The sequence below is a fragment of the Pezoporus occidentalis genome, unplaced genomic scaffold, assembly GCF_034315485.1.
Source record: "Pezoporus occidentalis ecotype Australia unplaced genomic scaffold, CSIRO_AGI_Poc_V1 ctg61, whole genome shotgun sequence".
Classification (NCBI taxonomy): Eukaryota; Metazoa; Chordata; class Aves; order Psittaciformes; family Psittacidae; genus Pezoporus; species Pezoporus occidentalis.
In genome coordinates, this window is record NW_026915955.1 from 2,845,315 (window position 1) to 2,859,697 (window position 14,383).

General features: G+C 37.0%; 2 protein-coding genes across 5 annotated transcripts in view; one reads left to right on the forward strand and one right to left on the reverse strand.

Moving 5' to 3' along the window:
* MTFR2 (mitochondrial fission regulator 2) overlaps nt 1–14,383 on the reverse strand; it is a 364,022-nt gene that overhangs the window by 161,770 nt on the left and 187,869 nt on the right. The gene's annotated exons all lie outside the window — the stretch shown is intronic.
* The window catches only part of PDE7B (phosphodiesterase 7B), a 175,763-nt gene that overhangs the window by 709 nt on the left and 160,671 nt on the right, over nt 1–14,383 (forward strand). The window lies entirely within an intron of this gene.

Consider the following 14,383-nt stretch of genomic DNA (forward strand, 5'->3'; position numbering starts at 1 on the left):
TTGTAGTCCCTTCTGACTCCATTGAGAAACTGTGATTGCTTTTTTCTGTATGTTTTCCTACTGCTCTGTGGCAGGAGAGGAGACCTGGGACTTGACTGGCTTAGATGAATGGAGAAGAAAGCAGAAACTCATTCTTATCCTGAGGGGACTGTGAGTTTGTCTGAGAGTTAGAGCAGAGAGAGAAAGAGTTGGAAATAAGCAGGTCAAGCAGAAAAGAATATTGGCCTCGGTTTTAGGAGTACATGTACCACATCATTTTATTTTTTTTTAATTCATGCTTAGATTGCTTTACTTGGTTTGGGTTCAGAAGTTCAAAATTAAGCAGCAGCCTGCACTTTGACTTGTAAGCATATCCTCAGTGGGAAGGAAAGGAGCCGATCGTCTTGTATCAGCAATTTTCAGATAGGTTTTGCTACGGCAACAGAGAAAAGTGAGAATTTGCTTGGAAGTTGAATTAATGTAGCCGGATGTCTGTTTGATGACATATAGGTTCAATTCATATTTGAGGTACTGATATGCCTTGAATGAGTGTTGCAGCATTACAGTGAACAGTGTGTGCTCCAGGAAACGAAAGCAGCTGCTAGCATAAAACTAACATTGTTTTCAGACGTATGATTCTAAAATACAAAAGGAGGAGTTACTTGTCAGAGCTTGTGTCTCTGTGTGTGTGTTTATGAATGGTCTTAAAAATAATTTAAACACAGCCAACTTCTATTGATAATTGGATTAATATACTAACAATCTTCATATTTTCCCAATTTGTGAAATTAGACCTTTTACAGCTCTGTTTGATATGTAGTTATGGATATAAACCCTCTGCAATTTGAAAATCTTTTATTCTAGCTTTAGGAATTATACCTGCCAAATCAGTTCATATAACAAGGAACAGAACATGAACACACATCCTTCATGTAATGCACCTCAAAGGGTTACAAAGAATAGCTACATTGGTCTGAAGCATGCTAGCTTAAGGACTGCAAAAATATTAGCCCTGAAATGCAGAGGATGTGATATGTGCTGTGAATGGACAATTGCTATTCTGCAGTGCCTAGTGGGAAAACAAGGACTTTGTGTATTGCAAATGCATAACTGCAGCTCCTCCATTTCCTTTGCTGTATCCTCACTGATGACTGCAGAAACAAAAAGGGCTTGTCACAGATAAACTCTTTAGTGGCCCATCTCTTTGAAGATACTTGAGGATTTATTTTTTTTTCCATATCATCTAACAACCCAAAGTCAAGCTTCATTAGCTGAACTGTTATTCTGTAATCTCCATGCCATTCTCTCCTCCCCAGTCCTCCCCAAAGTCTTACTATGTGAACTGCTAGCTGTTTTCAAAACTAAAGCACTGCTTCTCTAGCCCCAGGTTTAGAAAGGTTAATATAGTATTTGTTAGATGACTAGTTAGAAATTTGTCTAAGGGGAAGCCTCAGTCTATAGGGACTATAGCCTGTTCTGTAAGGAATGACCCTGTAGCTACACTAAGATGTCCAAGTTTCCAAAAGACAGTCTGTAAGGCATTTTTTTAATAATAATTTCCTAGAATTAAGTTCACTTCTTGCAATAAATACTTTTAAGAGAAATACAGTTTTTAAGCTCTATAACCTGCATTTTGCTCTGTGTTTTGTAGCAATTATTACTGGTGACATTTATAGTAAATATGCTAAGTGAACTTCAGCTGAGGAAATGACACTGTTTTTCTACTTTAATAAGAAAAGTTTGTCTGCTCTGCTTTCTTTGAACAGTCTCAATTCAGCATTGAGAACAAAATACAATTTAAGATTGGCCTCTCTGCAGTGGATGAAACACTGGCATTTGCAGTCATATTGTCTCCAAAAAAAAAAAAAGTGTGTATTGCAGAAGTTTTATGTGTATGAATGGCTGCTCATTCTGAATTTATTTCTGCAGGGTGGACAAGACTTGTCATGAGAGAAGTTCTAGTGATTCCAACAGAATAAGGCACATGCTGCTGAGTTTGATCCAGTGTATTGCAGACCACTTTTTTAAACTGAAATGTTTAATTCTGTAAACTAGTATATCAATACACCATTATAATAGCAGCTGTTTCCTCCCCTTCCTCCTTGTTTATGTACTTTTTCTTCTGAAACACAGCCCTCTGCTTGCCCTTAACAGACCTCTAGGTAGGTCATTGAAGCAGACTGATTTTCCGGTGTCTTCATTGCAATTATGGGGTATAATTGAGACATTCAATCAGATGTAATTCCCTCTCATTCACCCCATAGTCCTTCTATCAATAATTAAAGCATATTTTAATGAGGAACAGTCTGAAAGATGATATTTTATGATGGTTTTCTTGTAATTTTTCAGTCTCATAGAAAAAAGATAAAATCTCACGTACTGTTAATTTCCTTTATAGGGGCTGTATGAAACAGAAATGCTAGCAATGCATTACTGCCAATAAACTAAAACATAAGGCCTCTTTATTTAACTGTAAGAAATGTTTAATTCCCAATCTGTCCTGTAATCAAGCTAGGTATATGGCCAAAAGCTCTTGGTGCAGTTGGGCTAACAGAAAAACAAGTCATTTGGGGCAACTAAGAAGACATCCTATGTAAATGAGCATTCTTAGCAACTCACTATTGTTCATCTTTTCTCTGTTTTCATGCTTGAAATTATTACAGCTTTCCATGTGTTTGTCACAGGGCGAAAGTGAAAGGGACAGCTGGGGTCCTACCAGCTGCCAGAACAAAATTAAGTGTTTTGTAATGAAATGATGGCTCAGTATTCCTCCTCCCACATCCTTGTTGGGTGGAAGATGGGATTCTCTGTGTTGGAATTATAGCATTCATTTTTTCTTGTTCCTCAGCCAGAAAGCAGGGACATCAGGTTTTACACTTTCAGTGAAATGCTGGATTTACATCTAGTGTGAAAATTGCACTTTTCAGTCACAAGCTTCAGGATTTTGAACTGATGTTATTAGAGGCTATATCCTGGGGGTATTGGGCCAGCCTAGAGTGTCCAAAAGCAGTTTAGTAGTTCTGATACTTTTTTCTTTCTCTAGCCAACACAACGTGCATTAATTAGGCAGTTGAAGGTGAGTAATGTTAGCTGAAAAGCTGGGCAACAAAACTGGACACCACATATGCAATCAAATGAGGGTGGATCAAAACCTTTTTCTGTAGTTTCACAGTAAATCAGTGGAAATCAAATAATGTGTCTTTTGACGGTAGTAAGAATTTGTCAGTTCTGAAGTATTAGCTTTTTGTAAATACCGGAGAGTTAGAATGCATTTGTTACATTAAGGCAATTTAATTAGAGAAATTTAAAACACAAAGTCAATTTCTGAAATTTTTTTTAGCAAGCAGAATTCTTCTATATCTTACTGAAAATTGTTTAGAGCATTTTTTAATTTAATTTTTACTATTGTTCTTACTACAGTACCATTCCAATAAAATGGCATTAAAAAACAATATTTGAACCTCTGAACTTATAATTTCTCTTTTCCTGTAACAGACTGGGGGGTCTGGGAGAAGTGTTTCTAGGATTCAAGATGCTCAGATCTGGACTTGTGATAACTATCTTTTTTAAAACCTTCAATTTAAATTAGAAAATTAACAAATCAAAGCCAGATCAAATAGAAGAGAGAGTAGTTCCAGAAGCCAGACTTCAGCAGCAAAACTAAGTTAAAGTTAAAAGTTTGGGTCAGAGACAATTCTCAAAAAATAAGTCAAATGATTTAAGAATTTATTTTGCACATACTTAGTAGTGTGGTATCTGCAGTCCATTGATGCTGTAATTTTGATATATGTTTTCACTTGTTCTGTTCTTAGAAAGTGAAGGATCTGTAGCTATCATTTTATTATGTAAACAGTGTTGAACTATAGAAATTAAATTAATGAAAGGGCCTTATTGAGTTTGATTTTCTTATTCCATTCCTCCTCCCAGTGGGAGCTGTGAGTGAGGATGGATGAGAACTCAGTTTTAGCTACTTATTTAAGCCACATAGTCTTATGGTGGTATACGATATTCTTCTGCTAGCTTACTATCCACGCAAGTAAGACCTCCAGGTTGCCTGAATGGATAAACATAGCTGATGACCTCTCCCTCTTAATAGGTGGGGATGAGCAGCTAGGATTCTCCCAGTCACACAGAGACAAATTTGTTACAGTTTAGCTAAAGAAGAATTGCATGCAGAAACAAACAGCAAAATCTATTTGAGTAGGTTATTTTAAAAACAAGAAACAAATATTTAAAATATGTTTGGAGAGGGTTTTTTTGGGGGGGGTTTGTTTTTTTGTTTTTTGTTTTTTTTTCCTGTAGCTGGTAGGTTTATACTAGTTACCCACAAAAATTTCTGGTATGAGAAAACTCACCAACTAATATCTCACTATGGCGTGTGTTAATACTGGCAGTGTAAGGATTTTGAAAGTAGAACACAGAATATCCTGTCAAATTAAGTTTAGCTAATTGTCACAGAGGCATAAAACACACTTATGGGGCAACTGCAGTCAGGAACTTTATACAATATTCTACATGGTTGTTCATAGCAGTGTCTGATACTAACCCATCTGTATGTAAGAAAGACATTTTTGGAAAGAACAATCTTTACCTTTCCAAGAATGAAGTGGGAGGTAGGCATGTTTTGTCTGAATATGCAGCAACTCAGCAGTGGCTCAGAAAAATATACATCTGTAAAAGTGAAATTAAGAAACCTCAACACCAACTAGAAAACTCCTGGAAGATGATATTGAGCTACCATGTAACAGCTTCCTCTCCCTTTGGAAATTGCTCTTTATTCCTTCTGAAGGGAAGGCTGTGTACTCTCAAGTTTTCATTATTTTTCTTTCCCCCTACCCAACCTTTTTTCTTATATCACACATCTTACAGTGCTTGTGAAGACTGGCTAAGGTCTGAGGCTTGTCCTAATGTGGGATGGCAGAGCTACCATTAATGTGGAAGGATTGTCATCTGTTGGAGAGAGAGATGATGATTTCCAGGTGTTTGCTATGCTTTAGAAATGAAAACATAGTATTTTCCCAAGAATTCAGCTGTTATCCAAAGGGTGTAGCTACTTTCCCCTTTATGTGTGATGACCCTGGTATAGAACAAGAACTGGGGCCTCTGCTTAAGAAGCCCAGAAGACAGCATCTGCCTAATGTTCCTGTAGAAGATCACCAGTTTCCACAAGAAACTGAGGGTATAGCAAGCAACGCTGTGAGCTTCACTTATGTATGTAGCAGTACACTGAATTACAATAAGTATGGGCAACATCTGATGTTTGGTTTTGCCTTTCCCTCAACTTACCACCTTTACTTGGCTTTAAACCTCTGAGAAGGTGTGGTAGAATGGGGCCTTGCTGCATACAAGGCTGCCAGAAAGGAGACGACTTCACAGACACCAAGAGAGATGAAAGCAGATGCATGAGGTCTTCATGGAGAAATCATGCTTCTGGCTTTGTATTAACTGCCAACCATGTTGAAAAAGGTTACTGCACCTTTCTGTTTCAAATGTTGGGATATGACTTGGCCCTGTATTACAGGCATTTCTGTTTAGCACATTGCCATAATATCCAAGTGTCTATTAATAACAATGTTCAAGTGGCATCAGAATGGACATCACACATTTAATTAGGCAGTATCTCTCCAGTTTAATCAATATAGTCATTAGAAGACTGTAAGACAGCCAGGAAAACAATAATTAGTCCTGATTAATAAAGGAGAATTTGCACACATCAGCAAAGTAGAGGAGGGAGCTTTGCCTGTTCAAGACTTGGGAGACCAGTGAGTTGTTTTATGCTTTAGCAGATCTGAGGACACTGTTATTGAAACAAAACCCAGAATTATTGAAAATGACTTTACAATACTAAATAAAGTGGAAAATAATATACCATAGAGAACTACTGTACTTAAGGTAAATTTTCCAAATTCTGAGATTGTCAGTAAAAAATCCCCTTCATTTTCTTAAACTATTATGTGCCAGCTAGAAAGGTAAAACAGGAATGTGTTTCTTCACCAAGCAAATTCCTCAGGTGCACAGTTGCTTTGTTTTTGTAGGACTGTTTTAAAAAGCAGAATGACTGAAAGACAAAAAGAAGACTCAAATTGGACTGATGTGTGAGAGCGTAAAACGGCGTGGTTCCACTGAGATTAATAGAGTTCATTAATTTATATCTGTGAAAGATCAGACACACTGAGCTTTCAGATTGTATAAGCACTCCTTCTCTTCACCAGTTAGGTCAAATTTTAGGCTTATTAGCCTTTTGCCACACCTGTTTCATACCAGTTTTCCACAACTTCCTCAGAATTGTAGTACCTTGGGCTGCTTTTGCTAGATCCACAGAAGCTGCAATGCATTCTTCTTCTTTCACCACTCTCCAAACCTCCTCTCTCACAGGAAAAAAAAAAAAAAAAAAAAAAGTTGATCAGATTTTATTTGAAATCACATCCTCACAGTTGATTTTTAGCTTATGCGCTAACATCTGCAAAAGTGTATACATTTGTAATACAGAGGGGGCTGATCTTGCTTGTTTTCAGTATAGACCATGATCTGTTTCAAGATCTGGCACAGCTATGAAAGTGGTAATTTCAAAAGCTGAGGAATAACAGGAAAAGAGTAATTTTGTTTAGGGACTAACATGTACTGCACTATATCACAAGATATTTTTCATGTAGTAAGGCTGTAACATCCTGCCTCTCGAACCATGAAACTGTATCTATAATAATAATATCCACAACTAAAATATAACCTTGGTAAAAGTATGGTAGCCAAAACCAGTACAACACGACGATGTTGAATGAAGTTTGTGCTATGTATCTTCATCAAAGCTGATAGAATTGGTCAAGCTTTCAAAAAAGCTCAAATTTACATCAGTCTCTAAACAAAATGGCCAGATCTGAAAAATTGCTGTGTTTGAGAGCTCTCCTGGGAAACGTTTTCAGTAGCCAGCAGCCTGCAGTTAGCGGTGTCCAGAGGGTATGGCAAAAAAACATTGAAGTTCCCTCTCTGTTTGTGTGGATTGCCACTGCTGTGTCCCCCAAAACGCTGAACACTCTGTTCATGGGGTGTTTTCTCCAAATGACACTTCCTCCTGAACAGCTTTTGTTCCAAGCAGTTGTTAATTCTAAGAGGAAAGCCTGGATACATTTTGAGAGGAAAAAAATCTCACTACTGTTACAGAATTCCCACCTTGCTTGTGAGGACTGAGGAGCACAGAGGCAGTTTGCTTTAGGTGCCTGCTGGTGGGCAGAGGTGACTGAAAGTCTGGTTCTATCTGGTGAGCACTTTGAAAAGCCTGCTGAGATCTTCTTATTTTATAGCACCTGAATTGAAACTTAAAAGGTCCTTGAAGCCTCGAATTTTTAAATCTTTCATCAATCCTCTTCTCACTTTCCTTGTAATAGACCTAGTGCTATTTTGTTACTAATTTTGAAAATAAGAAGGCAGGGGGCAGAGGGGTGGGGTGGGGAAAAACAGCACTCCATGCTTCATTTATGTGACAGCTATATAGTCCTGTAGAGGTTATTGCTTCTAGTTGACATTTCCTTGTAGTGGTTACAGTTTTTCATCTGTGTAACATGCTTGCTTTAAAAGAGGCTCGGACCTGCACTACAGATGTATTCTTTTTCTCATCCTTCCCCCTTTAGGGTCTCTCTAGAAGAATAAGAGTGTGGGATTTTGTTTGGTTTTTATTTTTTTTTCTTAAACATCATAGCAAACATTATTTTAAATCAAATAATATGAGAAAGGGAGGATTATAATGTTTATACATGTCAGCTGGTCAGAAAGCCTCTTGGTGTGCAGCCTCATGTTCATCTGTACCACCTAATGACTGAAGCTTAGTATTTTAAATTGGTATTCACGGTTTAGTTTAAAACCCCCCAAAGCATCACTTGGCTAATCCTTTTTTAACTGTCAATCATATTTACTACTAATGTGAACAAGTTTGACCTGACTTCTGTTGTTTCCTAAGTATTAGTAAAAACTATTTCACATTTCATAAAAGAATAATGCAAAAAGCATTTAATGTGTTTGGCATTGCACATTTTTATGATAGCTGGTGAAAATTAGTTTGCAAATAAGCCATTCCCTAAAAAAGTCTCAAAAGGTCCAGATATTTACAACATAGAAAACAATTAGCAGAGAGGTCTCAGTGCTATGTAACCACTCTTTAACTGCCATCTGTTGACAACACTTTGACAGTTGACCTTTTGCAGTTCTGATTTTGGGAGAACTTCTAAAGCCTCTGAGCTACTTTCTCAATTTCTAGGATTTTTATTTTTTTAAATTATGTTGAAGGGGAATCTCTCCTTTTTGACTGTTACCCTTGTTTTCTCCTGAGAACCCCTGTCTAAAAATTACCTTTTCACCACACTGACTTACAGGTTCTGGCACAGGAACTAATGCCATTTCTCTTAGTAGCAGACAGAAAATTAGTCACAATCTGATGTTAACAGCTTCTCCATTACCTAAACTGTTTTACACTTTATTAAGTTCAACACAAGCAAGCCTAATGCCTTTGAACCATCCAGGGGGTTCTTGTCCATGTTGCAGATATACGAGACAATAACTGATTTATAAAGTCACTGTTGTAAGTCAGCCTCTGTGGCAAACTGGGGTCTGAATCGTCATACCACTGAATTCTGCAGAGAAGTGCCACTTGAGTGCAGCAGAGGGAAAAAATCGGTTTACCTAATTTACATTAAAAAGTCAAATACGACTAACACTGCCAATGCAGTTGCTCTTAATGTTCGTGTTAGGAGATTAGGTTCAACATATTCTGCCCTCACATTTGACACACTACAGGTTTGTCTGTGATGACAACAAATAATCTGCGCTGTAGAGATTTATGAGGGGATTCTGAGGTACAGGACACTTCGGGATTTCAGCAACTAGGAGATCAGGAAAGCTTTCATGAAATCAGTCCACCGCTTGATGTTTCTATCAAAATCACCAGTGGCAGCGTAATTTTCAGCTCGTCGCTTAAGTTGCCCTCACTGCCTTTGAGAGTCAAGTACCCGCTAAGCACACAGGTGGTTTACTAATTAGTCTCCCTCTGCACCTTGCCCGCGAGCCTCAGGCAGTTTTCCAGCAGTCCCTCGGGGCTGGGAAAGGAACTCATTGGAAAGTCAGTCATCTAAAAGGGAATGGCCTTGGTCTTAGCCATTATTTTCTTTTCACAATCTTTTTTAAATTCTCCTTTTTTCTTTAGACAGTAGAAAACCAAAGACCAGCAAATGTACTTACCTTATTGCTATGTTTAGGGATAAAGAATTTTACATCTAATTATTTTTTGAAAAATTGAGATATCAGAGGACAGAGAAACTTCTTCTGATTGTGGATAATTACAACTACACTGTCTTTCTGAACTCTGAGCAGATCCTTACAGGAACCAAATGAATCACCTTAAGGCAGACTGTAAGCAGGCTATAAGGGCAAGGTATACCCTTGGCTATCAGGGAAGATCAGAAACATTTCTGATTACGATTGATAACAGAGTGAAAAGAGAGCAGGCAAGCAGAAATGGTCTCAGAGACTTTGGATTGCAAATAGGAACATGATATCATATTCGGACTCATACCAGATGAAATGCTAACCTAGGAAAAATTGTATTGAGCTAAGAGATTATTTAAGGCTGTTGTTCTATGCTGCAAAGTGTGTTGCAGCAGGGTATGAAAATGTTGTATGTAGCACGTTAGTCAGATCAGTAAGATTCATTTAGGTAAGATAACTCTATTTCCCACAGATAGAAACTCAGGAAACACAAAAATATTAAAGGCTGCTTTTTGGAAATTGCTTATCTATCTATGCATAAATCTTTCAAGAGCTGGGAATTCAAGCTTTTGCTACTCCAGATTTTCTAAAAATGGAAAATTAGTTGTTATTGGTAAAATTAGTTGTTATTAATTCAGAAATTAATTTACGTTTAAATATAATATTTACGTCTTCTGTTCTCTGTGTATAGATCTAGTTATTTGACTGCAGAACAACCAAACATTTGTATAAGCAGTTATGTTGACAGAGCCTTTTATTATGGAAATTTGCCATTTCATAAAATAAATAATTTGGTATGGAAAATTATTCTGTATCCTAGGGATTTGGAGTTCTTAAACTGAAGATGATAGAATGACTTCAAACATCTATTTTACTTTTTTTTTTGTTATTATAAAAATTCAGGGTGGAGTTCACCTACCATATGCACACTGGGTACAAACTGTACTTGCCTCCTGCTGAACCTGAAGCGCAGACTGGTTTCAGCAGGCAGGATGGAAACCTTTCATACCCTGGAGCTATGCTCCCCATAGCAGGGACTGCCAAATTGTCTGATCCCATGACTTTGCTACATTGCATCTTCACCCAGCATCACTGGCCACATGAAGGCTGCATGACTCCAACCAGAATCTCTCAGAGAATCTGTCATCTCTGACCCAAAAGCCCTGGCTCTGCTTTGCATTGTGTGAGCAGGGTGTAGGCAGATGATAGTGAGTGAAAGGGGTGAAAGGGTGGAGGAGGAAGAAAGGAGAAAGGGTGGATACAGAGAAATTGCCCTGTATCTTGCTATCTTAAATGTATATAATAATGCGCCTTCATCCAATATTGACTATAAAATTGCTGATATAAAGTCTATTTCACCACTGTTTCTCCTTGTTTCCATCAAGACTTGATCGTTTGACCTCTAATTTTCTACACAGGCTGCCCATAGAAATATTTAATCTGTTCAATGTCATGATATTCAGGGTCTTTTGGGTCCAGTTTAATGTAGGAGTCTTTATGATGGTTAACCATGCAATTCTGGTCACACAGAGGCTGTCTCCAGCACTAGGATAAGGATTGTTTGTATAGGAGACTTCCCTGCAAAATTTCTAAATGAGCTGCTAAGAAATTGAGGATTACCATATTCCTCAACACTTCCCTTTCCAAGCACAAGATGTATTTCTTACAATTTTCGCAAAGAAATCATCATGAGTTTAAAAGCGAATAATTGAAAGAACAAATAATTTATAACAGGTACTGTAATCCTACTTTATGCAGCATCAGAAAATATTCACTCTTGATGATGAGGGATAAAACAGAAAAAAATCTGAGAAGAGTGTTGGAAACTTAAAGATTTGTCTTTCAGGAACAAGAAGTAATGAAAATCACTATTGATTTACTCCAGAACATTTATGAACTTTACTTGTTCACCTTGAGACATCTCATTACATGTGAATATCTGGACTATTCACACATTCTTCAAGAATTTATTGTGGCTATTTTACTTAATATGTGAAAGAAAAATCATTATGGCAGTACCTGCAAATACTGTGTTCCACAACAACAATAATATGGCCATGCTTTTTGTTTTTTTCATATGGCAAATGGTGATTTAAAATACTCTGAATGGTTTAGATTTCTAACAATGTATTTACTTATGTGAATAGTTTTGCATAGAGGAGTGTTTGAATACTGAGCAAATTCCAGTTTCTCTGCAGGTCTTGACAATACGAGTTCAGAGTACCAGCTATTGATTACTCGACTATTTTAACATTTTTAGAAATTCTATAGAATATTTATTCAGTGGTTGTTTTGGAAAACTGAAAATGCATATGTGGATTTGAAATATTTGCATATCCTAAATATTGTAACAGTATAAAAATTACAATTACTAATTGTCTGTGAGTTATACAAACAGCTGTAGAAAAAATCTGGATCTAACAGAAACTCACAAGATGAAAGATCAGATCTATGACTCTATGTTTAACCTGTCAAGGTGTCTTCAAACACTGCACAATACAGAAAATTTACATATAAACAAATTCCTTCCTTACATGTGCAAGTAGAAGTCTGCTTGGCTTTGTAGTAATCTTCCATGGATGGTTGTATATGTTACATAAAGTAGTATTGTTTCCAGTTTTCTTATTCAGTTGATATCTGAGTATGATAACAAGAAAAATCCTGCCTTCCTGTTTTATCAACCTGACCTTGCTGGTTTACGTGTTTTACGTAGGTTCTGTGTTAATATTCTGGCAACTAATCTCTACTGCACTTTATTTTGAAGAGCCAAACCATCTAAAGTTCAAGTTTTTCTGAGATCTGCCTCGTTCTTGATGTCTTCCCTTGCTATCTTTTGTTCTGAGATAACAAGGTTAACATTGCAGTTATGTAGCCTTCACCATATCTTCCAACAAACGTTTGTTCATAAATAAATGATATTGGCAAATTATCTCATCTTCTTGCCACTAGCACATCAGCAAACCAGGCTACGGCTCTGTCTAGATTCCAACTTCTTAATCATTCTGAAGAAATCAGTACAAATATAAAATAAATTTGGCTACAGGCACCTGAAATTACTGTATCTAAGGAAATGAATTCTAGAAACTGCAGCAGCTGCTTTGCAATTGTCTCTAATGAAATATATATATATTCTTCTCTCTCTGTTACTCTAGTCTTTTTGGGTTTGTACTAAATCCTTTGATGGCATCTTTCCCTTTAAGTGATTGCCCTTTGCATCTTCTTGGCACCTAGTTATTTCCAGCAAGCTGTATTCACAGTGCTGGCAGCTGGCCTAAGGAAGCTGCTCTGCCTTGATGGCATTTGGTGCATGAGAATTCCAGAGTAAGGAATGGGCAAAGGTTACCACGTGTTTTACATCACTCTCAGAAATATCAAACCAGACTATTAGTGTTTGACAACAAACAATGCATGAGGCCTCTAGGCTTTGTGGTCTGTCTCTTTATTTTCCCTATTCTTGTACCTCCACTCATGCCACTTTGAAATACTACCTGTGAGTTATTCTTGCAATATCACCCAGCGATGTAGGAAGTCTTGATAAAAGATGAAGTTTGACACAGAATATTTTAACTGCTAGGAAACAAACCAAAAGCTCAGTAAGATTTGGATATTTGTATTCTCAGACTTCTTATTCTCGGACAGGCATTCACTGTTCTAGTATCTTTAGAGACTGATTTCAGCCAGGAATTACTCTCACTGTCTGTTCCAAAAGCAGACAAGCAGCAGCTTATTTTTGCACTGCAAAACTTGTCATTCTTCATAAACAGAAATATCCTATCGAGAAGTAACAAACACACAGAATAAATATGTATCTGTTGGAAAGGAACTCGGTTTCCACAATTTCATTTTTATAGTGAAGTTCAAATTGTACTTCTGCCTGCTGGAAGTTTAGTCTACAGACCTGTTTAGCTATGTCTTCCACAGACTTCTGAAGGCTGTTTGTGAACCAAGTGTGCTCCCTGATTTGCCTGCTTTCAGACCATTTCTTGATGAGAAGTCTGACTGCCTGTGCCTCACAATATTGGTAACAAGTCACCAAGCATGCTAAGTAGTGCATTGGTGCTTGCCATTAACCCTTGCTATCTATGCCTAGGGACTGTTCTGCCCATGATATGGGTGACCAAGGTCTTCTGATATACCAGGGTTCTTTTTTATGTTATATATATTTATGCTGTTATTTATTAGCTGTGTAGCCTAATACTATTGAAAGTGTTTTGTTTGGGTTGTTTTTTGGGTTGTTTTTTTCCTGATGGGATAGGTGCTCTACTAGTGAGTTAGGACAGTCAGTTGAAGAGCATTTTTTGCTGAGTAACCTTGGAATTAACGTGATGTATGATGTAAAATGATGATGTAGAAAGGAATTAATAAATCAAATTCCAGGGATGAATACAGAAAAACTGAAGTAGTAATCCATCTTAGAACAAATGTAGAAATATGTAGAAAATCACAGATCACAATCCTAAGAGTCTCTATTTTAAAAGAGGAAAAAAATTATGCTGCTTTCATTTCATGACAGTATCTGGAAAGGAGTTTCTTCCCTTAAATACAAGGTTTTCTAAAAATTGTATGGAACTATATGCAAGAAGATTTAGAACAAGTATATTAATATAAAAATAGTGTAATTAAAAGTGAGTATATATATTCAAGTCAATACTATGATTAGCTAAACTTATCTTCCAGAGCTACTTAGGGATCATCTTATCAAGTCTTTATAAATGGATTTGTTACTTACAGCAGAAAGATAATCTAGAATGTAAATGGGAATTTTCACATGAATGAGCTTAGCAGAACTGTTGTAGAAACAAGCATCACTAGGCACAGGTTCAATACTACAAGAAGAAAATCACTGATCCGTAACATCCTTTTCTAGTACAGCATGTAGGAAGCCTAAAATGTTGGTTTTCAAGTACAGAGTAAGAATAACTTACAAAAATCAGATGTATCTATTATATCTTGTTGCCTTTGGTTTTCTGTATACATTCTAATCATGTCAAATTAGCATTTCCCACAGCTGTTTCTCTTAATTTGAATACAGCGTCATGGTAGTTATCAGCAGCTTGCTACAAGACCAGTCCACAGGGGCCATCTATTTCAAAGTTGCAGTGCTTTCCTGTAGTACCTGGGTTCTGCAGAGGGCATGCTGGTCTTGCTTCAT